General features: G+C 46.2%; 1 long non-coding RNA gene across 1 annotated transcript; it reads right to left on the minus strand.

Moving 5' to 3' along the window:
* Nucleotides 1–227: 227 nt before the first annotated feature.
* LOC115191500 (uncharacterized) lies at nt 228–25,761 on the minus strand. The gene is made up of 3 exons (XR_003877705.1): nt 25,398–25,761; nt 1,839–1,945; nt 228–503 (listed from the first exon to the last, which is right to left on the minus strand). It is a non-coding gene; the product is annotated as an uncharacterized LOC115191500 (long non-coding RNA).
* Between the last annotated feature and the right edge of the window lie 344 nt (nt 25,762–26,105).

Genomic DNA, 26,105 nt, shown 5'->3' on the forward strand with positions numbered 1-26,105 from the left:
GAAGTCACTCTTTAAATATAACCATAAGGAAACATTATGCTAAAGTACCGAAATTTCCACAGAAGAACGTTGTTTCTTAACGTTCTCTGAACTATTTGAGAACATTCCCAATGTCGAACCAGTTGGCGAACGTTCCAAGAACATTACCAACATTTGAATTAAATGTAACCATGTTAGAATATTTAGGAAACATTCTGTTAAAGTAATGAAATACCAAGAGAATAATGTTTTTTTTGTCAAGTTCCTTAAATATGCTGAGAATGTTCCATAGCCAAGAAACTATCCTACACCATTTCCAGAAAGTTGTGGGAAGGTTTTATGCAAAATAATCAATGGACAACCACGCACTCACAACCAAGCTCTAAGAAACATAAGGTTCTCAGAATGTTATGTGCTAGCTAGGATGTTTATGTGAGAGTCCATGCTTCATTGCTCTCATAGGACCGTCCGTCCTGGACCTTCTCCTAAGGCAACATCTCACAGGCCAATGTCTCATTAAAACCCTGAGAAGAAAGAATAGAAAATGTTTTTGCTTTTCCTCAGGGGTGTGTTGAAATTACAAGTGACATGACACATCACCATAAAACAGAAATATTCCTATAAAATAACACAATAAAATAGATGTATAAAATTAATGGGTGAGCAAGTTGTACTTGTGCCCATGACAATAGCCCAGGGGGTTCCAGTAGGCACTTAATATTATGGTATAATTGTACCCTCCAACCTGACCTGTTAAATATCTGGCAGATTGGCACACTATAACTTCATTAACATAATTTGGAATGTTATTGAACACCTCCCCGTTCCCCTCCCGCACAATCTCTCACATCTATAATGTATGTCAGTTCATCACAGACATGTATTTATTTTATTTAACCTTCATTTTAGCAGGAAGTCACATTGAGACCAAGGCCTCTTTCCCAAGGGAGTACAGCAATTTATAAAATGTACAACATTCAAACACAATACTACAAGCAATTTAAGAAGCAGAAAAATTTCTCAACAATGAGATCCTCCATTAAGTTCAACTGCACTAGACACACCAGAGCATCAAGGTGCAGAGAGCTCTGCAGATCATTCCATACAGGGTGGCACAAAAAACTGAATGCAGATTTACCTAATTCCATAGAGATCAACAGGACCTCTAGAGTATTTCTGTAATTTAACAATTAAGTAAGGTATGGCAGAAGTTTGCACAAGAGTGCTTAATAAACGAAGAGAGCAGGTGCATTGATCTACAAAACTTAAGACAAGGCCAGCCTACTTTCTGATACAGAATGCAATGATGTGAACTGAACCAATCGCCCGTAATAAAGTGTAGTGTGCTATGATAAACTGTGTCCAATGGCTTCAATACAGTGGCAGCTGCATCCATATAGACGATATTGCCATAGCCTAAAGCCAGGAATGAATGTCAACTGAATGATTTGTTTTCTGCTATTTAACGAAAGGCATGCCCTATTTCTATAAAAAGAGCCCATTTTAATTATTGTATGTATAGTGTCAGAAAGTGTGAACGGTCCACCCTATTTAGAGAGGTGAGTCATGTTAACAACATGTTTATGTATTCTTGTGTTGAGCTGTGGAAAGTTAATCAAGACCAGATATATTAAAGATCATATCTGTGTGTTGTTAACACAGCTGGTCATCAACAGCTCAAGGCTACATCAAAAATCGGACTACTAAAACACTGTGCACTTTGATTAGATTATCGCTCCAAGGGAACTTTCCACTTAGAGTAGCACCACATAACAATAAAGGGGGATTAAAAGTGGACAGGAAACTGTAAAGCTCTCTGTTACAAGGCAGATGTATAGAGCCAAGATAAACCCACCCACCTCCTCCTACTCCTCCTGCTCCTCCTCCTCAGCTGGCCTCGGCAAGGTCTCTCTCCTCCTAAAGCTACTCCTCTTTATGTTCCTCTGCCAGCTGGCCTGAGAGAGACCTGGTGAAGGAGGGTAAAGAATCAAAGAGAAAGGGATGGAGACAGACAGAGGTGGACAGAGTGAGATGGCGAATACTCTACAAGTTTGCATTCCCTGCAGCGCGGGACAATTGTCTGTGAAAACAGAGTGATATAATTAAGAGGGCACAACTGTAGAAGTGTGTCACGACTTCCTCACGAAGTCGGTCCCTCTCCTTGTTCGGGCGGCATTCGGTGGTTGATGTCATCGGTCTTCTAGCCATTGCCGATCCACTTTTCATTTTCCTTTTGTTTTGTCTTTGTTTTACACACCTGGTTTCAATTCCCCAATTACATGTTCATTATTTAACCCTCTGTTTCCCCATGGATTTTGTGCGTGTTTGTTCGTTGTTAAGTGGTCGAGATTTCTGTGAGCTGGTGTGTTTCCCTGCGTGGAATGATTTTGTTGTTTTATTTGAGTAAAGGAAGTTTTTTACTCAGTTCTGTGTCCTGCGCCTGACTCCGTCCTACTCGCTGCACGCTGACACTTGACAGAAACACGCACCTCAAATATATAGTCAGCAGGTGCACCCAGTCCTCCGTTACCGGTGTAGAAGCGCGTCCAGAGCACGCGTCGATGCTCCAAAATCTTGGCACAGCCATGGAGTGATGGTAGAGAGGGGGTTTTCCCACACCCCCATCAACTTCACCCCAACCCACACCGCTGTCCACCCCTCCGTCACCTGGACCCAGTGAGATTCGGCTCTCGCTCCCGAGGGCATATGATGGAACGGTTGCCAGGTGCCAGGGGTTCCTGCTCCAGTTGGAGCTCTACCTGGCGACCGTCCACCCGGCTCCCTTGGGACACGAAAGCGTGTCCGCCCTCATCACCTGTTTGTCGGGGAAAGCGCTTGAGTGGGCCAACGCCGTATGGGGAGGAGTAGATGCAGCGTTGGTCCGCTATGAGAACGCTTATTCCATCTCAGACAGGGGATGAGGAGCGCACAGGACTTCACACTGGACTTCAGGACCCTGGCTGCCAGTGCAGGATGGAATGACAGGGCCCTGATCAACTATTACCGGTGCAGTATGCGAGAGGACGTTCGTTGGGAGCTGGCTTGCAGGGACACCACCCTTAACCTCGACCAGCTGGTGGATTTATCCATCCGGCTGGATAACCTGTTGGCCACCCGCCGACGTCCGGATCGGGGTCCGTTAATTCCATCCCCCAGCACCTCCGATCCTACACCTATGGAGGTCGGAGGTGCTGCTCTAAGGGTGACCGGAGGGGGGGGGCGTTTCCTGCACCACATGTGGCCGCAGAGGGCACATCGCTGGTCGGTGCTGGAGAGGTTCCCCAGGGAGTCGAGGCAGCAGGCAGGGCACTGGTGGATCATCCCAGGTGAGTAGGCACCCGACTCACCCAGAGCTCCCTGTTGCGCACATGTGTGTATGTATTGAATTTCCTGAGTTTTCCCCGCATTCCCAGCATAAGGCGCTAGTAGATTCAGGTGCAGCTGGGAACTTTATTGACTGTTCGTTTGCACTTAGATTAGGGATCCCTATTGTTCCTGTTGATGTGCCCTTCCCTGTACATGCCTTAGATAGTCGTCCTGTAGGGTCAGGGCTGATTAGGGAGACCATTGCTCCACTATTTATGATAACGCAGGAGGGTCATGTGGAGAGAATCAGTCTCTTCCTGATTGGTTCTCCTGCGTTTCTCGTGGTGTTGGGTCTTCCCTGGTTGGCCTATCATGACCCCACTATTTCCTGGCAACAGAGGGCTCTCAAGGGATGGTCACGTAAGTGCTTAGGGAGGTGTGTAGGTGTTTCCATCGGTGCTACTACGGTGGAGAGTCCAGACCAGGTCTCCACCGTGCACATTCCCTCTGAATATGCAGATTTGGCTCTCGCCTTCTGTAAGAAGAAGGCGACTCAACTACCACCCCATCGACGGGGGGGATTGTGCGATAAATCTCCTGGTAGACGAAGCATTTCCGAGGGGTTAATACGATAATAAGAAGGAAGTTGTAACCTGTAACACACCTCGTTTATTCTCCTCAGGACTTTAAATGGCCCCACAAACCGCGGACCCAGTTTCCGGCAGGGCAGGCGGAGGGGCAGGTTCCGGGTTGAGAGCCAGACTCTCTCCCCTGGGGCAAACACTGGGGCCTGACTGCGGCAACGGTCCATGCTCTTTTTTTGTTGTCCCCTGGCCCGTACCAGTGACTCCTGGACGGCGTTCCAGGTCTCCCTCGAGCGCTGGACCCAACACACATTGGAAGGGTGACAGGTTGGTCGAGGAGTGGCGAAGAGAGTTCTGAGCTAACTCGCCCCACGGCACGAACCTCGCCCACTCCCCTGGCCGTTCCCGGCAGTAGGACCGCAGAAACCTGCCCACATCCTCTCTACCTGCCCATTACTTTCGGGGTGGAACTCTGAGGTCAAACTGACCGAGACCCGCAGTCGCTCCATAAATGCACGCCACACCCAGGACGACCAGGATCGCGGTGTTGCCCTGGGACGGCGGGAGATCGGTGAGGAAATCCACCACCAGGTGGGACCATGGTCGCTGCGGAACCGGGAGGGGCTGTAATTTCCCTCTAGGCAAGTGCCTAGGAGCCTTACTCTGGGCGCACACCGAACAAGAGGAGACATAGCGCCTCACGTCCTTACTCAAGGTGGCCCACCAGTATTTCCCACTAAGACCACGCACCGTACGCTCAATCCCTGGGTGACCCGAGGAGGGTAGCGTGTGCACCCACTGAATCAACCGATCGCGGACACTGAGCGGGACGTACTTACGACCCACGGGACACTGAGGAGGAGTAGGTTCCGCCCGTAACGCCCAATCGATATCCGCATCCACCTCCCAGACCACCGGTGCCACCAGGCAGGAGGCTGGAAGTACGGGGGTGGGATCGGTGGACCGTTCCTCAGTGTCATGGAGATGAGAGTGCGTCGGCCTTAGTGTTCTGGGAACCTGGGATGTACGAGATTGTGAACTGAAATCTCGCAAAGAACATTGCCCACCTGGCTTGACGAGGGTTCAGTCTCCTCGCCACCCGGATGTACTCCAGGTTACGGTGGTCGGTCCAGATGAGAAAAGGGTGACGCGCCCCCTCAAGCCAATGTCTCCACACCTTCAGGGCTCTTACCACAGCCAGCAACTCCCTATCCCCCATGTCATAGTTACGCTCCGCCGGACTCAACTTCTTAGAGAAGAAAGCGCAGGGGCAAAGCTTGGGTGGCGTGCCCGAGCGATGTGATAGCACAGCTCCTACCCCAGCCTCGGACGTGTCCACCTCTACTATGAATGGCAAAGAGGGATCCGGATGCGCCAGCACCGGAGCATCGGTGAACAGAGCCTTCAGACGACTAAAGACCCTGTCTGCCTCCGCCGACCACCGCAGCCGCACCGGGTCCCCCTTCATCAGTGAGGTGATGGGAGCCGCCACCTGCCCAAAGCCCCAGATGAACCTCCGATAGTAATTGGCAAACCCCAAGAACCGCTTCACCTCCTTCCCCGTGGTGGGAGTCGGCCAATTACGCATGGCCGAAATGCGGTCACATTCCATCACAACCCCGGATGTGGAAATGCGATATCCCAGGAAAGGGACGGCTGGCTTGGAGAACTCACATTTCTCAGCCTTGACATATAGGTCATGCTCCACCAGTCACGCAAGCGCTTTACCCACCAGAGACACATGCTCGGCGCATGTAGCGGAGAAGATCAGAATATCATCGATGTACACCACCACACCTAGCCCTACAGGCTAACTCCCGGCGGACGTCCTCCCTCAAACTACACCGGTAGTGATCTATAAGGGCCCTCTCATTCCACCCCGCTCCAGCGGCCAAGGTCCGGAACTCAAGAGCAAAGTCCTGCGCGCTCCTCGTCTCCTGTCTCAGGTGGAATAGCCGCACCCCCGCCGCTCTCCCCTCCGGGGGATGATCGAACACTCCCCGGAAGCGGCGGGTGAACTCCGGGTAGTTGTCCCTGGCTGAGTCCGGACTGTCCCAAACGGCGTTGGCCCATACCAGGGCTCTACCCGTGAGACACGAGACAAGGACGCTGACACTCTCCTCCCCCGAGGGAGGAGGACAGACGGTCGCCAGGTATAACTCCAGCTGGAGTAGGAACCCCTTACACCCAGCGGCCGTGCCATCGTACTCCTTGGGGGGGGCGAGTTTAACCCCGCTGGCACTGGGTGCTGTGGGTGCTGGTTGGGTGCCGGCTGTTGAACTGCCTGGTCAGTGGGGCCAGAAGCGCTTCGGTCCCATCTCTCCAGGCGCGCCAGCACCTGGTCCATGGCGGTACCCAGATGGTGGAGGAGGGTGGAGTGTTGAGCGACCCTCTCTTCCATGGATGGGGCTGGCGCTGAAGCTCCTGCTGACTCCATTTTCTTTGGTGCGGGATTCTGTCACAAGGTGTGGCTCAAGGAAGAGGTAGAGGTAGAGTCAAGCGCAGGAGACAGATGATTCTGTGAATAATACTTTAATATATCCACACAAAAAAAAACACAAGCACGGTCGGGCAGGGCATAATAATAAAACGCACCACCCTCTCCAAACATAACGCAGGGACGCAGCCCAATATAAACTCCGCGTAAAACACGGGCAGAGGAAAACATAGACCCTCACTTCCAAAACAAGAGCCCTGACAAAAACAATCCCACACAAAACACAAACCTACCTAGCTAGCCTAAATACCCCCCCCCCTACTAACAATTAATACAAAACAGGTGCGTGCCTATCCTAGACCTAACTAACAGAACCTGAAAACAGAGGATCGGTAGCAGCTAGTAGGCCGGCGACGACGACCGCCGAGCGCCGCCCGGGCGAGGAGGGGCGCCACCTTACGTAGGTGTCGTGACAAATATGATATGTATTACGATTCTCACGGTTCTATATGTATTGCGATTCTCACGGTTCTATATGTATTGCGATTCTCACGGTTCTATATGTATTGCGATTGTCACGGTTCTATATGTATTACGATTCTCACGGTTCTATATTATATTGTGATTCTCATGGTTCTATATGTATTGCGATTCTCACGGTTCTATATGTATTGCGATTCTCATGGTTCTATATGTATTGCGATTCTCACGGTTCTATATGTATTGCGATTCTCACGGTTCTATATGTATTACGATTCTCACGGTTCTATATGTATTGCGATTGTCACGGTTCTATATGTATTACGATTCTCACGGTTCTATATTATATTGTGATTCTCACGGTTCTATATTATATTGTGATTCTCATGGTTCTATATGTATTGCGATTCTCACGGTTCTATATGTATTGCGATTCTCACGGTTCTATATGTATTGCGATTCTCACGGTTCTATATGTATTGCGATTCTCACGGTTCTATATGTATTACGATTCTCACGGTTCTATATGTATTATGATTCTCACGGTTCTATATGTATTATGATTCTCACGGTTCTATATGTATTACGATTCTCACGGTTCTATATGTATTGTGATATTTTTTTTATATGGAGAACATGCTGTGAAGGTACAGCCAACTAGCGCAAAAATAATATTGAGTTATTGTCAAAGCGATACAAAATATCGTAAAAATGTATATCCCGATATCTAACTGTATCGACCCCGCCCCGTCACCAATAAAGTATAAGGGTTTGACAGGCTGAACTTCAGTCTGTATTGGGTAAAAATAACCTTTGCTGATGGACAAAAGAAAAATCTATAAATGCAGGAAATTGTATCCAAGCCTATTGACTGGAGTACAGACTGAGAATAGAGGGGAAGTCATCCTTGTCTGAGAACTGGCTGCTTTCATTGACTGAAATTGAGCCAGAGAAAACCCAGGCATAGCCTAAAGGGCCAGCTGGGGGAAACACTGACTCATGTCCACTGCCCCCCCCCCCCCCCCCCCCCCCCCCCACACACACACACAAACACAAACACACACACACAATATTCTTCATTGTGACCCTTGTTGTATTCGTTTTAATAATAGTGGTGTGTGTGTCTAGACAGAGGGAGCACAGGGTTATGAGCTGACTCTCTCGCTCACCCAGTTTGCTGTCCAGAGGAGGGGTAAAGGTGAAGGATGGTGAGAAATGGGAGACAGAGAGAGACAGCAAAATACAAAGAAAGGGAGAGACCGAGAGGAGAACATAGTCAGAGACATAACTTTGTGCCAATATCAGTAGTGCAGTAATCATTTGAGGAGAAATAGAGACAGAAAAACACAAAGCCCTGTGCTTCTAACACTAGTTTTCTTTGGAGCGATGTGCAGAAGCCACAGTGATCCTCTGAGCTGTGAGGAGTGATACACTATGCGTGAAGACTGAGGAGTGCTAATGACCAACATATGAGAGGAGAGAGGTACTTTACTCTGAACATCTAGAACAACTAGAATTCCTTAGAGGAGATACGCTGGAAAACAGCAGTCCTATAGAAAATGAATAATACCCCAGAGTACTAAAACAAATATATCCTCCACACAGAATAATAATTTTAAGCAGAACATATTTTATAACTGTTTAATACACAGTTCATCACCTACTATCGCATAGCTAAACAGATTAATGACTTTTAGGTGGTGTTGAAGAGAGTTCAAAAGAAGGCTTCCAAAGACCATGGTGGATTCATGAGACAATGAATTAGTGGAACAATAATAATGTCCACTGGTTTTACAGTAGATATTGACAGGAGTTGTGTCACATCCTGACCATATACTTAGGTAATTTTGTATTATATTTGGTCAGGACGTGGCAGAGTTATGTTTGGTTATGGTATAGTGGGGTTGTGAGTGTTGGGTTAGGTTCTAGGTTAGGTTTTCTATGTGTAGGTGTATGTCTATGTTTGGTTAATTGGGGTTGAGACTCTCAGTTGAAGGCAGGTGTTGTCTATCTGCCTTTGATTGAGAGTCCCATATAGTGGGGTGTGTTTGTGTTTGGTATTTGTGGGTAATTGTATTTTGCACTGTGTTTCGTTTCTCCTGTGAAACTGTCACCTTTCGCCTTTGCGTGTTTATTTTGTTTTGTCGTTTCCATCAATAATAAATATGATGTGGAACAGTCAACCTGCTCCGTATTGGTCATCAAGTGATTTCGACATATCTTCCGATGAGGGAGAAGACGAGGAACGTGACAGAATTACCCACCAACAAAGGACCAAGCAGCAGAGGAAGGAGCAGCACAAGGAGAGGCACCAGGAGAAAAGCTATCTGGAGTCATGGACTTGGGAGGAAATCCTGGATGGGAAAGGACCATGGGCTCAAGCTGGGGATTATCGCCGCCCGCAGTGGGAGATCGAGGCGGCGAAAGCTGAGAGGCGCTGGTATGATGAGAGGGAGCGCAACGGACACGGGAGGCAGCCCCACAATTTTTTTGGGGGGGGGGGCACACGGGGAGATTGGCGGAGTCAGGTGGTAGACCTAAGCTAACTCCCCGTGCTTACCGGAAGCAGCGTGGTACTGGTAAGACACCGTGTTATGCTGTGGAGCGCACGGTGTCCCCAGTGCACGTTCAAAGCCCGGTGCGCTACATACCAGCCCCCCGCAAGTGCTATGCGAGTGCAGGCATCGAGCCAGGGCGGATGGTGCCAGCTCAGCGCGTCTGGTCTCCAGTGCGCCTCCTCGGTCCAGGTTATCCTGCGCCGGCGTTGCGCACTGTGTCTCCAGAGCGCTGGGAGGGTCCAGTTCGTCCAATGCCTGCTCTCCGCCCGTGCAGGGCCAAAGTGGGCATTCAGCCTGGAGTGTGGGAAAAGAGTGTCCGTACCAGAACTCCAGTGCTCCCCTACAGCCCGGTTTATCCTGTGCCTCCTCCTCGGACCAGGCCTCCAGTGGGTCTCCCCATCCTGGTCCAACCTGTGCCACCTCCCAGGACCAGGCCTTCAGTGGGTCTCCCCATCCTGGTTCATCCTGTGTCACCTCCCAGGACCAGGCCTCCAGTGGGTCTCCCCATCCTGGTCCGTCCTGTGCCACCTCCCAGGACTAGGCCTCCGGTGGGTCTCGCCAGTCAACAGTCGTCAGAGCTGCCCGCCAGTCAACAGTCGTCAGAGCTGCCCGCCAGTCAACAGTCGTCAGAGCTGCCCGCCAGTCAACAGTCGTCAGAGCTGCCCGCCAGTCAACAGTCGCCAGAGAGGTCAGACTGCGCTGAACTGCCGGAGTGGCCAGACTGCGCTGAACTGCCGGAGTGGCCAGACTGCGCTGAACTGCCGGAGTGGCCAGACTGCGCTGAACTGCCGGAGTGGCCAGATTGCCCTGAACTGCCAGTGGCCAGACTGCCCTGAACTGCCAGAGTGGCCAGACTGCCCTGAACTGCCAGAGTGGCCAGGGACGCCCCCCAGCCTGGTGAGTCCTGTGCCTGTGCCCAGGGCCAGGCATCCATCATGTCTCCCCAGCCTGGTGAATCCTGGGTCAGGGCCGTTGGAGTATCCGACACCGGGGTGCGACCCAGAGGATCCGACACCGGGGTGCGACCCAGAGGATCCGACACCGGGGTGCGGCCCAGAAGATCCGACACCGGGGTGCGGCCCAGAGGATCCGACACCGGGGTGCGGCCCAGAGGATCCGACACCGGGGTGCGACCCAGAGGATCCGACACCGGGGTGCGGCCCAGAGGATCCGACACCGGGGTGCGACCCAGAGGATCCGACACCGGGGTGCGACCCAGAAGATCCGACACCGGGGTGCGGACCAGAGGATCCGACACCGGGGTGCGACCCAGAGGATCCGACACCGGGGTGCGACCCAGAGGATCCGACACCGGGGTGCGACCCAGAAGATCCGACACCGGGGTGCGGACCAGAGGATCCGACACCGGGGTGCGGCCCAGAGGATCCGACACCGGGGTGCGGCCCAGAGGATCCGACACCGGGGTGCGGACCAGAGGATCCGACACCGGGGTGCGGCCCAGAGGATCCGACACCGGGGTGCGGACCAGAGGATCCGACACCGGGGTGCGACCCAGAGGATCCGACACCGGGGTGCGGACCAGAGTATCCGACAACAGCTTGCGACCCGGGACTGAGGGGAGCTGCCTGTGACCCAGAACCGGGTGAGTCTGGTCACAATTCTAAAGTAAAGTTGATTAACTATGACTGTGATGATTCTGCCTACAACCCAGAACCGAAGGAGTCTGCTTACAGCCTGGGACCGAAGGAGTCGGCCCACGAACCAGAACCAAAGAAGTCTGCCTACTGTCCTAAGCCCAACAGGTCGGTCTACGGTCTGTTGGACAGTAGGCCAGAACCGGAGCCACCTCCAATATAGGTGGGTTGGGGAGGGGGGGTGTAGCACTGTGCCGTCGTTGACGGCAGCCACCCTCCCTTCCCTCCCTTTAGTTAGGGGTTAATTGTGTGTTGCATTCAGTGTATGCACCTTTAGGGGGGGGTAATGTCACGTCCTGACCATATACTTAGGTAATTTTGTATTATATTTGGTCAGGACGTGGCAGAGTTATGTTTGGTTATGGTATAGTGGGGTTGTGAGTGTTGGGTTAGGTTCTAGGTTAGGTTTTCTATGTGTAGGTGTATGTCTATGTTTGGTTAATTGGGGTTGGGACTCTCAGTTGAAGGCAGGTGTTGTCTATCTGCCTTTGATTGAGAGTCCCATATAGTGGGTTGTGTTTGTGTTTGGTATTTGTGGGTAATTGTATTTTGCACTGTGTTTCGTTTCTCCTGTGAAACTGTCACCTTTCGCCTTTGCGTGTTTATTTTGTTTTGTCGTTTCCATCAATAATAAATATGATGTGGAACAGTCAACCTGCTCCGTATTGGTCATCAAGTGATTTCGACATGTCTTCCGATGAGGGAGAAGACGAGGAACGTGACAAGTTGAAAGATCTGTGTGAAGTCCCAATCCATCAGGGGTGCACTCATAATGCATAATGCTCAAACTAACACACTCACACAGGCACACATTCTAATCTAATAAATATGGCCATTCCTCCAACTGGAAAGACTCCAAATCAAACACATCTCTAACAAATTTGAATCAGCTGTGCAGTGTTAAGGCAAAAACCAAAACGTGCAACCCTTGGGATCCCGAGGACCGATTTTGGGAAAAGCTAGTCTAGCTCTATCTCATTGGCCCTTTGAACATGTAAACTGCTCTCGCTTCTGGACATATGTATACAATTAATTCAGAAAACTTAATTATGTAGTCAGAGAATGCTTTCTTACATTTATCATAGGACTCTAATATCAAAAACACTGTAAATAATGAAAGTGGAATTGTGTGATAAGTGTGAGTTTTGCATTTACTGCATTATCCCTGTTTTGCTTGAGAGGCAGAAAGCCAATCGCAATCAGCAAGGGTGACTCCAAATTCCTAAACCTCCAACATGAAGAATATTACACCACAAATCAAACAAACCCAACTCAGAACATTCCCTCTCTCAATGTGTTCGTTAACAAGATAACAAGATGGCACCGACAGACACGGTCGCCCTGTTTCTTGCTCCAAGCCAACTTGGCAATATTTTGCTTTTTTTGGCGTTATTTCTTACATTATTTGTTTCTAGTATTATTCCTACATCCAAAAATAACTTTTGGACTCCTTTGTTTAGACGTCCCGAGGCAGCCCCATTCATCCCGGGTGCTACACCAAAACGTCGACGCCGGAGGAGAGGTGGGGTTCTAGCCAGGCTTAGGCGGCAAGCAAACCATTCACCGCTTCAGAGTATATTACCTGCTAACGTATAGTCCCTGGACAACAGTCCCTGGACAAGTAGATGAGCTCAGGGCGAGGATCTCCTTTCAGAGAGACATAAGTGACTGTAAAATACTCTTTTTTACGCAATCATGACTCTCTCCGGGTATACAGCCAGCACGGTTATCCATATATTGCACGGACAGGAAGAAAGAACTCTCCGGGAAAAACAAAGGTGGAGTGGAATGTCTCATGGTTAGCAATATGGTGTGATTGTGGTAATGTACAGGTACTCAAGTCCTTTTGTTCTCCCGATCTGGAATAGCTCACCATCAAATGCCGACCGCATTACCTGCGGTTATTGTCACTGCCGTGTATATTCCCCCCCAAGCCGACATCGCAAAGGCTGTCAAGGAAATAAACTGGACTGTGCAAACTGGAAACTGCATATCCTGAGGCTGCATTTATTGTAGCTGTGGACTTTAATAAAGGCAATCTGAGGAAAACGCTCCCGGAATTCTACCAACACATCTCCTGCGTTACACACAGAGAGAACACGCTTGACCATTATTACTCTCCCTTCCGGGATGGGTAAATCCGATCACGTCTCCATCCTGCCCCTCCCCGCCGCCTATATGCAGAAACTTAAACTATAGGCACCCGTGGATTTTTAAAATTTAACCTTTAAAATAGGCAAGTCGGTTAAGAACAAATAATTTTTTACAATGATGGCCTACCCCGTCCAAACCCAGACAACGCAGGGCCAATTGTGCACCGCCCTATGAGACTCCCAATCACGGCCGGATGTGATGAACCAGGTACTGTAGTGACGCCCCTTGCATCGAGATGCAGTGCCTTAGACCGCTGTGCCACTAGGGAGCCCGAAGAGGGACTCTTCAATGTTGGTCTGACCAATTGGAATCTATGCTTCAGGATTGTTTTGATTACGCAGACTGTGAAATGTTCCGGGTCACCTCTGGGGATAGTCACGACGTACAGTGCATACGGAAAGTATTCAGACCCCTTGACTTTTTCCACATTTTGTTACGTTACGGTCATATTCTAAATTGGATTGAATAGATTTTCCCCCTCATCAATCTACACACAATACCCCATAACGACAAAGCAAAAACAGATTTTTAGACATTTTTGCTAATTTATTCAAAATAAAAAACTGAAATATCACATTTACATAAGTATTCAGACCCTATACTCAGAACTTTATTGAAGCACCTTTGGCAGTGATTACAGCCTCGAGTCTTCTTGTGTATGACGTTACAAGCTTGGCACACCTGTACTTGGGGAGTTTCTCTCATTCTTCTCTGCAGATCTTCTCAAGCTCTGTCAGGTTGTTGAGCGTCGCTGCACAGTTATTTTCAGCTCTATCCAGAGATGTTCGATCGGGTTCAAGTCCGGGCTCTGGCTGGGCCACTCAAGGTCATTCAGAGACTTGTCCCGAAGCCACTTCTGAGTTGTCTTGGCTGTGTGCTTTGGGTCATTGTCCTGTTGGAATGTGAACCTTTGCCCCCAGTCTGAGGTCCTGAGTGTTCTGGAGCAGGTTTTCATCAAGGATCTCTCTGTACTTTGCTCCATTCATCTTTCCCTCGATCCTGACTAGTCTCCCAGTCCCTGCCGTTGAAAAATATCCCAACAGTATGATGCTGCTACCACCATGCTTCACTGTAGGGATGGTGGCAGGTTTCTTACAGATATGACGCTTGGCATTCAGGCCAAAGAGTTCAATCTTGGTTTCATCAGACCAGAGAATCATGTTTCTCATGGTCTGAGAGTCCTTTAGGCTGCAGGGCCAGACGGATTTCCAGGACGTGTGCTCCGGGCATGTTCTGACATTTTCAACATGTCCCTGATTGAGTCTGTAATACCAACATGTTTCAATCAGACCACCACAGTCCCTGTGCCCATGTCGGTAGCCATGAAGTGCTTTGAAAGGCTGGTCATGGCTCACATCAACACCATTATCCCAGAAACCCTAGACCCACTCCAATTTGCATACCGCCAAAACAGATCCACAGATGATGCAATCTCTATATCACTCCACACTGCCCTTTCCCACCTGGACAAAAGGAACACCTATGTGAGAATGCTATTCATTGACTACAGCTCAGCGTTCAACACCATAAAGCTCATCACTAAACACCTCCCTCTGCAACTGGATCCTGGACTTCCTGACGGGCTGCCCCCAGGTGGTGAGGGTAGGTAGCAACACATCTGCCACGCTGATCCTCAACACTGGAGCCCCCCAGGGGTGCGTGCTCAGTCCCCTCCTGTACTCCCTGTTCACCCACAACTGCATGGCCAGGCACAACTCCAACGCCATCATTAAGTTTGCAGATGACACAACAGTGGCAGGCCTGATCACCGACAACGACGAGACCGCCTATAGGGAGGAGGTCAGAGACCTGGCCGGATGGTGCCAGAATAACAACCTATCCCTCAACTTTACCAAGACTAAGGAGATCATTGTGGACTACAGGAAAAGGAGGACCGAGCACGCCCCCATTCTCATCGACATGGCTGTAGAGGAGCAGGTTGAGAGCTTCAAGTTTCTTGGTGTCCACATCACCAACAAACTAGAATGGTCCAAACACACCAAGACAATCGTGAAGAGGGCACGACAAAGCCTATTCCCCCTCAGGAAACGAAAAAGATTTGGCATGGGTCCTGAGATCTTCAAAAGGTTCTACAGCTGCAACATCGAGAGCATCCTGAGTGGTTGCATCACTGCCTGGTATGGCAATTGCTCGGCCTCCAACCGCAAGGCATTACAGAGGGTAGTGCATACGGCCCAGTACATCACTGGGGCTAAGCTGCCTGCTTAGCCCCAGTGACACAGCTGCAGGCTGTGTCAGAGGAAGGCCCTAAAAATTGTCAAAGACCCCTCCCACCCCAGTCATAGACTATTCTCTCTACTACCGCATGGCAAGCGGTACCGGAGTGCCAAGTGTAGGACAAAAAAGGATTCTCAACAGTTTTTACCCCCAAGCCATAAGACTCCTGAATAGGTAATCAAATGGCTACCCGGACTATTTGCATTGTGTGCCCCCCCAACCCCTCTTTTACGCTGCTGCTACTCTCTGTTTATCACATATGCATAGTCACTTCAACTATACATTCATGTACATACTACCTCAATTGGCCCGACCAACCAGTGCTCCCGCACATTGGCTAACCGGGCTTTCTGCATTGTGTCCTAATCACCCAACACCCGCCAACCCCTCTTTTACGCTACTGCTACTCTCTGTTCATCATATATGCTTAGTTACTTTAACCATATCTACATGTACAGTTGTGGCCAAAAGTTTTGAGAATGACACAAATATTAATTTCCACAAAGTTTGCTGCTTCAGTGTCTTTAGATATTTTTGTCAAATGTTACTATGGAATACTGAAGTATAATTACAAGCATTTCATAAGTGTCAAAGGCTTTTATTGGCAATTACATGAAGTTGATGCAAAGAGTCAATATTTGCAGTGTTTACCCTTCTTTTCAAAACCTCTGCAATCCGCCCTGGCATGCTGTCAATTAACTTCTGGGCCACATCCTGACTGATGGCAGCCCATTCTTGCATAATCAATGCTTGGAGTTTGTCAGAATTTGTGGGTTTTTGTTTGTCCACCCGCCTCTTGCGGATTGACCACAAGTTCTCAATGGGATTAAGGTGTGGGGAGTTTCCTGGCCATGGACCCAAAATATCAATGTTTTGTTCCCCGAGCCACTTAGTTATTACTTTTGCCTTATGGCAAGGTGCTCCGTCATGCTGGAAAAGGCATTGTTCATCACCAAACTGTTCCTGGATGGTTGAGAGAAGTTGCTCTTGGAGGATGTTTTGGTACCATTCTTTATTCATAGCTGTGTTCTTAGGCAAATTGTGAGTGAGCCCACTCCCTTGGCTGAGAAGCAACCCCACACATGAATGGTCTCAGGATGCTTTACTGTTGGCATGACACAGGACTGATGGTAGCGCTCACCTTGTCTTCTCCGGACAACCTTTTTTCCGGATGCCCCAAACAATCGGAAAGGGGATTCATCAGAGAAAATGGCTTTACCCCAGTCCTCAGCAGTCCAATCCCTGTGCCTTTTGCAGAATATCAGTCTGTCCCTGATTTTTTTCCTGGAGAGAAGTGGCTTCTTTGCTGCCCTTCTTGACACCAGGCCATCCTCCAAATGTCTTCGCATCCCTGTGTGTGCAGATGCACTCACACCTGCCTGCTGCCATTCCTGACAAGCTCTGTACTGGTGGTGCCCCGATCCCGCAGATGATTCAACTTTAGGAGATGGTCCTGGCGCTTGCTGGACTTTCTTGGGCGCCCTGAAGCCTTCTTCACAACAATTGAACAGCTCTCCTTGAAGTTCTTGATGATCTGATAAATGGTTGATTTAGGTGCAATCTTACTGGCAGCAATATCCTTGCCTGTGAAGCCCTTTTTGTGCAAAGCAATGATGACGGCACGTGTTTCCTTGCAAGTAACCATGATTGACAGAGGAAGAACAATGATTCCAAGCAGCACCCTCCTTTTGAAGCTTCCAGTCTGTTATTCGAACTCAATCAGCATGACAGAGTGATCTCCAGCCTTGTCCTCGTCAACACCCACACCTGTGTTAACGAGAGAATCACTGACATGACGTAAGCTGGTTCTTTTGTGGCAGGGCTGAAATGCAGTGGAAATGTTTTTGGGGGATTCAGTTCATTTGCATGGCAAAAAGGGACTTTGCAATTAATTGCAATTCATCTGATCACTCTTCACAACATTCTGGAGTATATGCAAATTGCCATCATACAAACTGAGGCAGCAGACTTTGTGAAAATTAATATTTGTGTCATTCTCAAAACTTTTGGCCATGACTGTACATACCTTCTCCGCTATGCAATCTGGTTTCAGAGCTGGGCATGGGTGCACCTCAGCCACGCTCAAGGTCCTAAACTATATCATAACCGCCATTGAAAAGAGACATTACTGTGCAGCCATATTCATCGACCTGGCCAAGGCTTTCAACTCTGTCAATCACCACATTCTTATCTGCACACTCAACAGCCTTGGTTTCTCAAATGATTGCCTCGCCTGGTTCACCAACTACTTCTCTGATAGAGTTCAGTGTGTCAAATCGGAGGGCCTGTTATCCGGACCTCTGGCAGTCTCTATGGGGGTGCCACAGGGTTCAATTCTCGGGCTGACTCTCTTCTCTGTGTACATCAATGATGTCGCTCTTGCAGCTGGTAATTCTCTGATCCACCTCTACGCAGACGACACCATTCTGTATACCTCTGGACCTTCTTTGGACACTGTGTTAATTATCCTCTAGACGAGCTTCAATGCCATACAACTCTCCTTCCATGGCCTCCAACTGCTCTTAAATGCAAGTAAAACTAAATGCATGCTCTTCAACCGATCGCTGCCCGCACCTGCCCGCCCGTCCTGCATCACTACTCCGGACGGTTCTGACTTAGAATATGTGGACAACTACAAATTCCTAGGTGTCTAGTTAGACTGTAAACTCTCCTTCCAGACTCACATTAAGCATCTCCAATCCAAAATTAAATCTAGAATCGGCTTCCTATTTCACAACAAAGCATCCTTCACTCATGCTGCCAAACATACCCTCGTAAAACTGACCATCCTACCGATCCTTGACTTCGGCGATGTAATTTACAAAATAGCCTCCAATACCCTACTCAATAAATTGGATGCAGTCTATCACAGTGCCATCCATTTTGTCACCAAAGCCCTATATACTACCCACCACTGCGACCTGTACGCTCTCGTTGGCTGGCCCTCGCTTCACTCTCGTCGCCAAACCCACTGGCTCCAGGTCATCTACAAGTCTCTGCTAGGTAAAGCCCCGCCTTATCTCAGCTCACTGGTCACCATAGCTGCACCCACCCGTAGCACGCGCTCCAGCAGGTATATCTCACTGGTCACCCCCAAAGCCAATTCCTCCTTTGGCCGAGTTTCCTTCCAGTTCTCTGCTGCCAATGACTGGAACAAACTGCAAAAAACACTGAGGCTGAAGACTCATATCTCCCTCACTAGCTTTAAGAACCAGCTGTCAGAGCAGCTCACAGATCACTGCACCTGTACATAGGTCATCTGTAAATAGCCCATCCAACTACCTCATCCCCATACTGTATTTATTTATTTATCTTGCTCCTTTGCACCCCAGTATCTCTACTTGCACATTCATCTTCTGCACATCTACCATTCTAGTGTTTAATTGCTATATTGTAATTACTTTGCAACCATGGCCTATTTATTGCCTTACCTCCCTTATCCTACCTCATTTGCACATACTGTCTATAGACTTTTTTTTCTACTGTATTATTGACTGTATGTTTGTTTATTCCATGTTTAACTCTGTGTTTTTGTATGTGTCGAACTGCTTTGCTTTATCTTGGCCAGGTCGCAGTTGCAAATGACAACTTGTTCTCAACTAGCCTACCTGGTTAAATAAAGGTGAAAAAATAAAAATAAAAATACACCTCAATCAGCCCAACTAACCGGTGTCTGTATGTAGCCTCGCTACTTTTATAGCCTTGCTACTGTATATAGCCTCGCTACTGTTATTTTTCACTGTCTTTTTACTGTTGTTTTTATTTCTTTACTCACCTATTGTTCACCTAATACCTTTTTTGCACTATTGGTTAGAGCCTGTATGTAAGCATTTCACTGTAAGGTCTACTACACCTGTTGTATTTGGCACACGTGACAAATAAACTTTGATTTGATTTGATTTGAAATTGTCCCTCAACACCGACACCGTGGTGAAGAAGGCACAACAGCGCAACTTCAATTTTAGGAGGTTTAAGACATTTTTATTGGGACTTTAAGACCATCACGAACTTCTGGTACGGCAACTGCCTTTTCCTGCAGTCAAATGACCTTGTGGCCTCATGGGTAGAATGGTATTAATATTTTTCATAATTTAATAATCAATAAACATTATTTAAAAAACCTGCCAAAAATCTGGTGTTTCTATGTCAAACAGTTTTGTTATATTTCAGTCTTATGTGGTGTATATAAAGTGTAATATTTCAATGTAAACTCAAAACTGAATACATTTCAACTCTATATCTGAAATGGTACAGGTGTATTATTTTCTTTTAAGCCCATAACCATGTGTGTGAGGTGTATACCTTTGTTTCAAAGTAGATTTTTTTATGACAACCAAGAAACACTCTGTGTGACCCTGATTTAGCCCACTGTAGTAAAAGGTTTTAAGAGCCTTGAGGCTGCATGTAAAGAAGTTATCACTGGTGTGCATTAGCTACCACAGCTGCCTCACCTCAGACCTACAGCCAGCTGTTAGCAGTAGCCACTCAGATAAATGATTATCTCTTGGCCTAGTGGGAGAACATGAGTGTTTGAAATGCCGATTATACTTGAAGTGCAGAGTATACGTTACTTATATTTTTGTGAGTGAGTGAAGGTCTGTGAACAGATTTCTGTGCCCACTCCTTTATTCTTGAAAATAAAATAGCTGAGTTTGAGTGGGTTGTGTTTTCCCTGGACAGTAAACAGCACTAGGATCTTAGATACCATCAATAAGCACATGTTTATTCTAGCAACCACACAGTTTTACTCACTCAAACTGACCCGCTTTACAATTTACAAATCACTCAGTTTATTTTCCTTTCTCATCATATACAGTACCAGCTGCCTCACCTTAAACCTACAGCCAGCTGTCAGCAGTAATCACCCAGATACATTATTAGCTCTTGGTCTAGAGAGAGAGTACGAAGTTCTGATTTCATATGGTTCAAATCTTGGATGGGCCTAACAATGCATAATAAAGACATTGAAATGCACTTTAGCCCTCCTCTGGTTTTAACTGTGGGTTGGAGAAGTTACGGCACAAAGAGTGAAAGAGGCGTGCAAGAGAGCTTTCCATCCCATGTAAGCAAGATTTCATCAACACACATCCGCCAATAAGCTGGTCTTTCAGCAAGACTTCTTTGAGAAAATAAACCAGCACCTGAATCTAACCACATTGGTGGAATTTATGACTGAATGTTTTCATTGACCTGAGTAGTCTAAAAGCACGGAAACACAGTTAGCATTTGCCGTCCAAGAGTACTTAGCACCTCTGAACAGAGTGCCAGAGTGGCAGAGTGCCAGCCATACTAGCAAACCGATTCTACATGTAGAATCACGCAAAAATGTTGTCAGTCAGACGTCCACTGGCAGGTGGTCCCTAAAACAAACTGAGCCGAATGAACGGCAGATGAACAACAGATCGACATTCGGTGTGGTGTGTACGCTCCCTAAAGGAGGTGCATGCAAACCCACTCATGTTTAGACCACCCTTTGGGCTTCACTCAGGGACACCAGAAGGAATGTAGGAAAAAAAGCAATCACTCTGTCATGCTGATTGAGTTCGAATAACAGACTGGAAGCTTCAAAAGGAGGGTGCTGCTTGGAATCATTGTTCTTCCTCTGTCAATCATGGTTACTTGCAAGGAAACACGTGCCGTCATCATTGCTTTGCACAAAAAGGGCTTCACAGGCAAGGATATTGCTGCCAGTAAGATTGCACCTAAATCAACCATTTATCAGATCATCAAGAACTTCAAGGAGAGCTGTTCAATTGTTGTGAAGAAGGCTTCAGGGCGCCTAAGAAAGTCCAGCAAGCGCCAGGACCATCTCCTAAAGTTGAATCATCTGCGGGATCGGGGCACCACCAGTACAGAGCTTGTCAGGAATGGCAGCAGGCAGGTGTGAGTGCATCTGCACGCACAGGGATGCGAAGACATTTGGAGGATGGCCTGGTGTCAAGAAGGGCAGCAAAGAAGCCACTTCTCTCCAGGAAAAAAATCGGAATGGAAAGGAATGTAGGAAAAAAGCGGTTAAGAGCGGTGGGCCAGTAACTGAAGGGTGGCTGCTTCGAATCCCCAAGCTGGCAAGGTGGAAAAACCTGCTGTTCTGCCATTAAGTAATACAGTTAACGCCCAAAAACAACTGCTTCCCAGGCACCAATGACCTTGATTCAGGCAGCCTCCCCTCACCTCAGATTCAGAGGGATTGGGTTAAACGTGAAAGGATCATTCTATGAAAATTGTGGATTTTTGAACAGCGAACTTTTACAAATTTGTATTCTTTTTGTTTTATCAAAACTTATAGTCAGATAATAGTTAACTGCTTAACATTATAAATCAACATAAATGACAGCTTAACATCGTTTTTTATTTTTACTACATTACATAAAAAAATGCTTGTGCTGCCTTTTTGTCACTGGTGTTACTTATATTTCAGATGACAATTCAGGCTTTCTAGAATGTAATTTTAGACTTTAATTTGCATATATAATCAAAGGGAGAAAAGGTTAATGATAATACTAAGAAATTGTTTGGATTAGTAATAATTGACTTTAAACACGCTTGTGTAAAGTTCTATTGTCTGACATTTTTTCATTTATACTATTGTTTTTTTGTTGTTGAAACATTAGAAATAATTGAGGTTGAGACATCAAAATTGAATGATCATATTCTTAAAATGTTTACTAATGAATGTAGCAACAGTTAGGTACTGTAGATACAAAAACCATATTCAATTAAATTGGGCAACACCAATTTGCCATACAGTAATACCATTGACGCAATGTAACACCAGTGACACAATGTGAAACCAATGACAAACATAAGATTAATTAAACAAATTGTATACATTTATTAGTAATACCATTGACGCAATGTAACACCAGTGACACAATGTGAAACCAATGACAAACATAAGATTAATTAAACACATTTTATAAATGTATTAGTAATATTTTTAATTACAAATAATTTCAGATTTCATAAAATGGGGTGATTTAATATGAACAATAAAATGATGGTTGTTGGTCAAAGATTAAGACCAAAAGATGAAGTGTATTGACTAAAATGTTTTGCCTGCTGAAATCATGTCTTAGGTAGAACTGTCGTACGGCTCTCTTGTATATTTCAGACAAGCTTGTTTGTCGAGCTCTGTTTCATGGCTTCCAGGCTTTGTATGAAAAACCAATGCTCTGCTCACATAACTTTTTGAATGTATATTTCTTTATCAGCTTTCCTGACTGTCACGTCCTGGCCAGTATAAGGGTTAATTGGTATTGTAGTTTGGTCAGGACGTGGCAGAGGGTATTTGTTTTATGTGGTTCAGGGTGGTGTTTTTGTTGTAAGGGCATTTGATTTAGTATTCCGGGGTTTTTGGGCACTGTTTGAGTTTCACGTATTTCTATGTTGATCTAATTAGTTGTATGTCTATGTTTGGTTAATTGGGGTGGACTTCCAATTGAAGGCAGCTGTGTGGTGTTGCCTTTGATTGGAAGTCCTATATTAGTTGGGTGTGTTTGTCTGTTTATTGTGGGAGATTGTTCTGAGTTTAGCCTTGTGCCTTGCCAGACTGTCTGTAGTTCGTTTTGTTGTTTTGGAGTGTTCTTTTTGATTTAATAAATGTTCAAAATGAACAACCGCATGCCTGCTGCGTTTTGGTCCTCCTTCACCGACAACTGTGACACTGACAGTATATTTACAAACCCCTGTTTGGCTTTGGCTGCTTTGTACTTTGCTCTTAGATCCCCCCAAGAGACCATAGTGGAAGTTTAGAGTTGTTCTAATTGATGAAGAGGCCGGGCAGCCTTGTAGAGTGCTTCTCATCTTCGTTTTTGGACTGTCACAGTCTTGATTTTTAGCCTGCAAACGGTGACGTTTTTGTATCTGTGGTGTAGTCTTTTGTACTTCTCCATCTTCTCTTGCAACACCTGACGTTTTCTTCTGCCTATCTGTGCTTCTCTCCTGCGCAATCTCCACCCTTGGATTCGTTGTCTGTGAAGATGTAATATATACTTGTATTCGATTTCCAGTGTAAGATGCAGGCAACATAATACAAATATGAAATGCTACTCTGTCACACCTATCCACAAAACTACGTAGCTTGTTAAAACAGTATATATCAATTATTGTGCCATGTGACAAATATATCCTTAAAGGGATAGTTCATCTGAATTACGAAATAACATATTGGTTTCCTTACCATGTAAGCAGTCTATGGATAAGGTATGATCGCAATCAATGCTTTGGTTTTGTGCCACAAATGCAAAATAATTAGCATTTGAAACAGTGGCCAGGTAAACAAAAGCATGGCTTGCTGTCATACCTTGTCCATAGACTGCATACATGGTAAGGAAACCAATATGTAATTTTGTAATTTGGATGAACTTCCCCTTTAAGTAACTCTGTAGATACAGAGTACATATGTCTTCCTACAGACACACTGTCTTAATTCTGACCTTGCCGTACTGGGTTCACTGTCTGGAGTGGATGGGGGGGTCAACACTGTCGCTCCTGCTCTCAATCTATCTGTGTTTTGCCTGTCTGACCCGCAATTTAGTTCGCCCCTGTCTTATTTCCCTTTCTGTGAGATCCTTCACTCTCTTTCTTTTTTGAATCTCTAAATCCTTTAAGTAAGTCTGGTGTTTTTGTTTAAGGTAGGCTGCTCTGCGGTGTGGGTCAGCATGCCTGCGCTGTTTGTAGAGTCTTTGCTTTTCAACAGTACCTAATTTCACCATATCTATCAAAAGAAAAGCCATATTATGCGATTACAATATTGAAACAGTAATAAAATGCTAATAGTCTTTTTTTTATATAATTGTTGGGGGTTTTATGAAACATTCCGTTGAGAAAAAAGTTTGTGGTGTTATTGATTGTCACTGGCGTTATCGTCATGTCACTGGTGATACCAGCAAGAACAGTAACAACAGTGACAAATCTGCAGACAAGATGGCATATCTAAGATGGCATCCAATTACCGGTAGCTCAAACCACAAATCTTAAATTGTAAATAAATCACTTAATCATGCAATTTTATCAATAATTGTAACACAATTTCCTTTCCCCTTACTATAAACTGTACAACACCAGTGACACAAGTCCTTGCATGAAATTACCAAGTTAATCATCAAATTGTTAAGAGAGAGAGTGCACACTCACCATGTGCTTTTCAAAACAGTCCCATCTCCAATGAACATGTGACCCAGGAAGAACTTGGCAAGGATGTTGCATTTTTTCAAAGTGGTGTTTTTTATACATTTTAACACCAGTGACATGAAATTAAGGGTCAGCTATTACTTGTAAATTATTTGTAATATTTATTTGATATGTTTGTTTTTTAAGTAGTCCACTAAATAACATACTTTCCTTTGTATTATGACATTTAAAGAGGGATAAAAATATATTTTTTAAATATTTTGCAATATAACTGTCTTACATATGTTTTATTAATAATAAAACACTTCAATTAAAAAAAAATATATATATTTTTGGTGTCATTATCTCACACTTTTAAGTGTTGGGCCTGGGACAGGAAAGCCACCATTTTCGTAGAATGACCCAAAAGACCATTTTAGGTTGAATGTGTTCAGTTGTGCAACTGACTAGGTTATCCCGTTTCTTTTTATTGCCACCATATCCTTCTCTTTCAAAAATCTTCTCTCTCCAGTGCTCTTTCTACATTCCAATCTATCCCATTCCCCCCCCCCTCCCTCCTGTCAAACATGCTTATTTCTTCCTCAACCTCTTGAACTTTATTAAGACGTCTGTTCCCTTTTCCTTTAAACCTCTACATAAAACATTCACTCAGAAATCCTCCTTTTCTCATTTCCTGAATAACTGTCCAAAACTGTTCTGTATTTTATTCTCCTCACACCATTTGTTATCTTCACTGTCAAAGTGGAGGCACTTTTCTTAATTGTCCCAATTAGAATGCTTTATTTCCCTCAAACAAACTAAACAACAACATTTACTCACATCCACGGACCAGGATGGAATCAACATCAACATCTGTACAGCAGGAATGACTTACGCTGAGTTTAGATGGCACGAGGAAGACGGAAGACGGCAAATCGGATGTCATTGTTTTCAAGGAGAGAACGACGGTAAATGCTGTTAAGGTTGGCTGTGAATGCCATCAGCAGCCACCGTAGACGGGACTTGCAGCCAGGGCTCAAATATTTACATTTCTTCTGTCTGCCATAGCGTGGTTTTCTACCGGATGTTGATTTGCACTGTTTGTTTACTGAAATCACCATAGCAACACATACCGTCGTGCTGGCTAGCTTTTATAGTCACTGTTTTTCTTACTTTCTTGTCCCGCTATGCCGATTGGTATGACCGTTTTTGCGTCACATTGACTCCTTTACCGCATCTATTGTATGTGGAGCCCACAGGCTTGCTGCTCCACAAAGGGCTAAACCTCTAGAATGGGGTGTGAAGTTCAGTCGAGGAGACTGTTATAATAGTGTTTAACATACATATTTGCACATTGTTGTTTGAAACCCACACTGGAGTGATTATCATCTCTCTCTAATCTCAGAGATAATCTGGCACATCTCACTAGGGAGGGAGAGAAGAGAAAGAAGTGCCATATTACATAAAGAGAAGAGACATAGAATGAACACAAACACACAGTGTGTTCTCGTTCTACTCCTCTGCTTTACCTCACTTTTGCACTCACCATTCAGCTGTTGGTATATCAATATGAAAAGTTGTTGTTATTATGGCTATCTTAAAC

This window comes from Salmo trutta, chromosome 1 (assembly GCF_901001165.1).
Source record: "Salmo trutta chromosome 1, fSalTru1.1, whole genome shotgun sequence".
Classification (NCBI taxonomy): Eukaryota; Metazoa; Chordata; class Actinopteri; order Salmoniformes; family Salmonidae; genus Salmo; species Salmo trutta.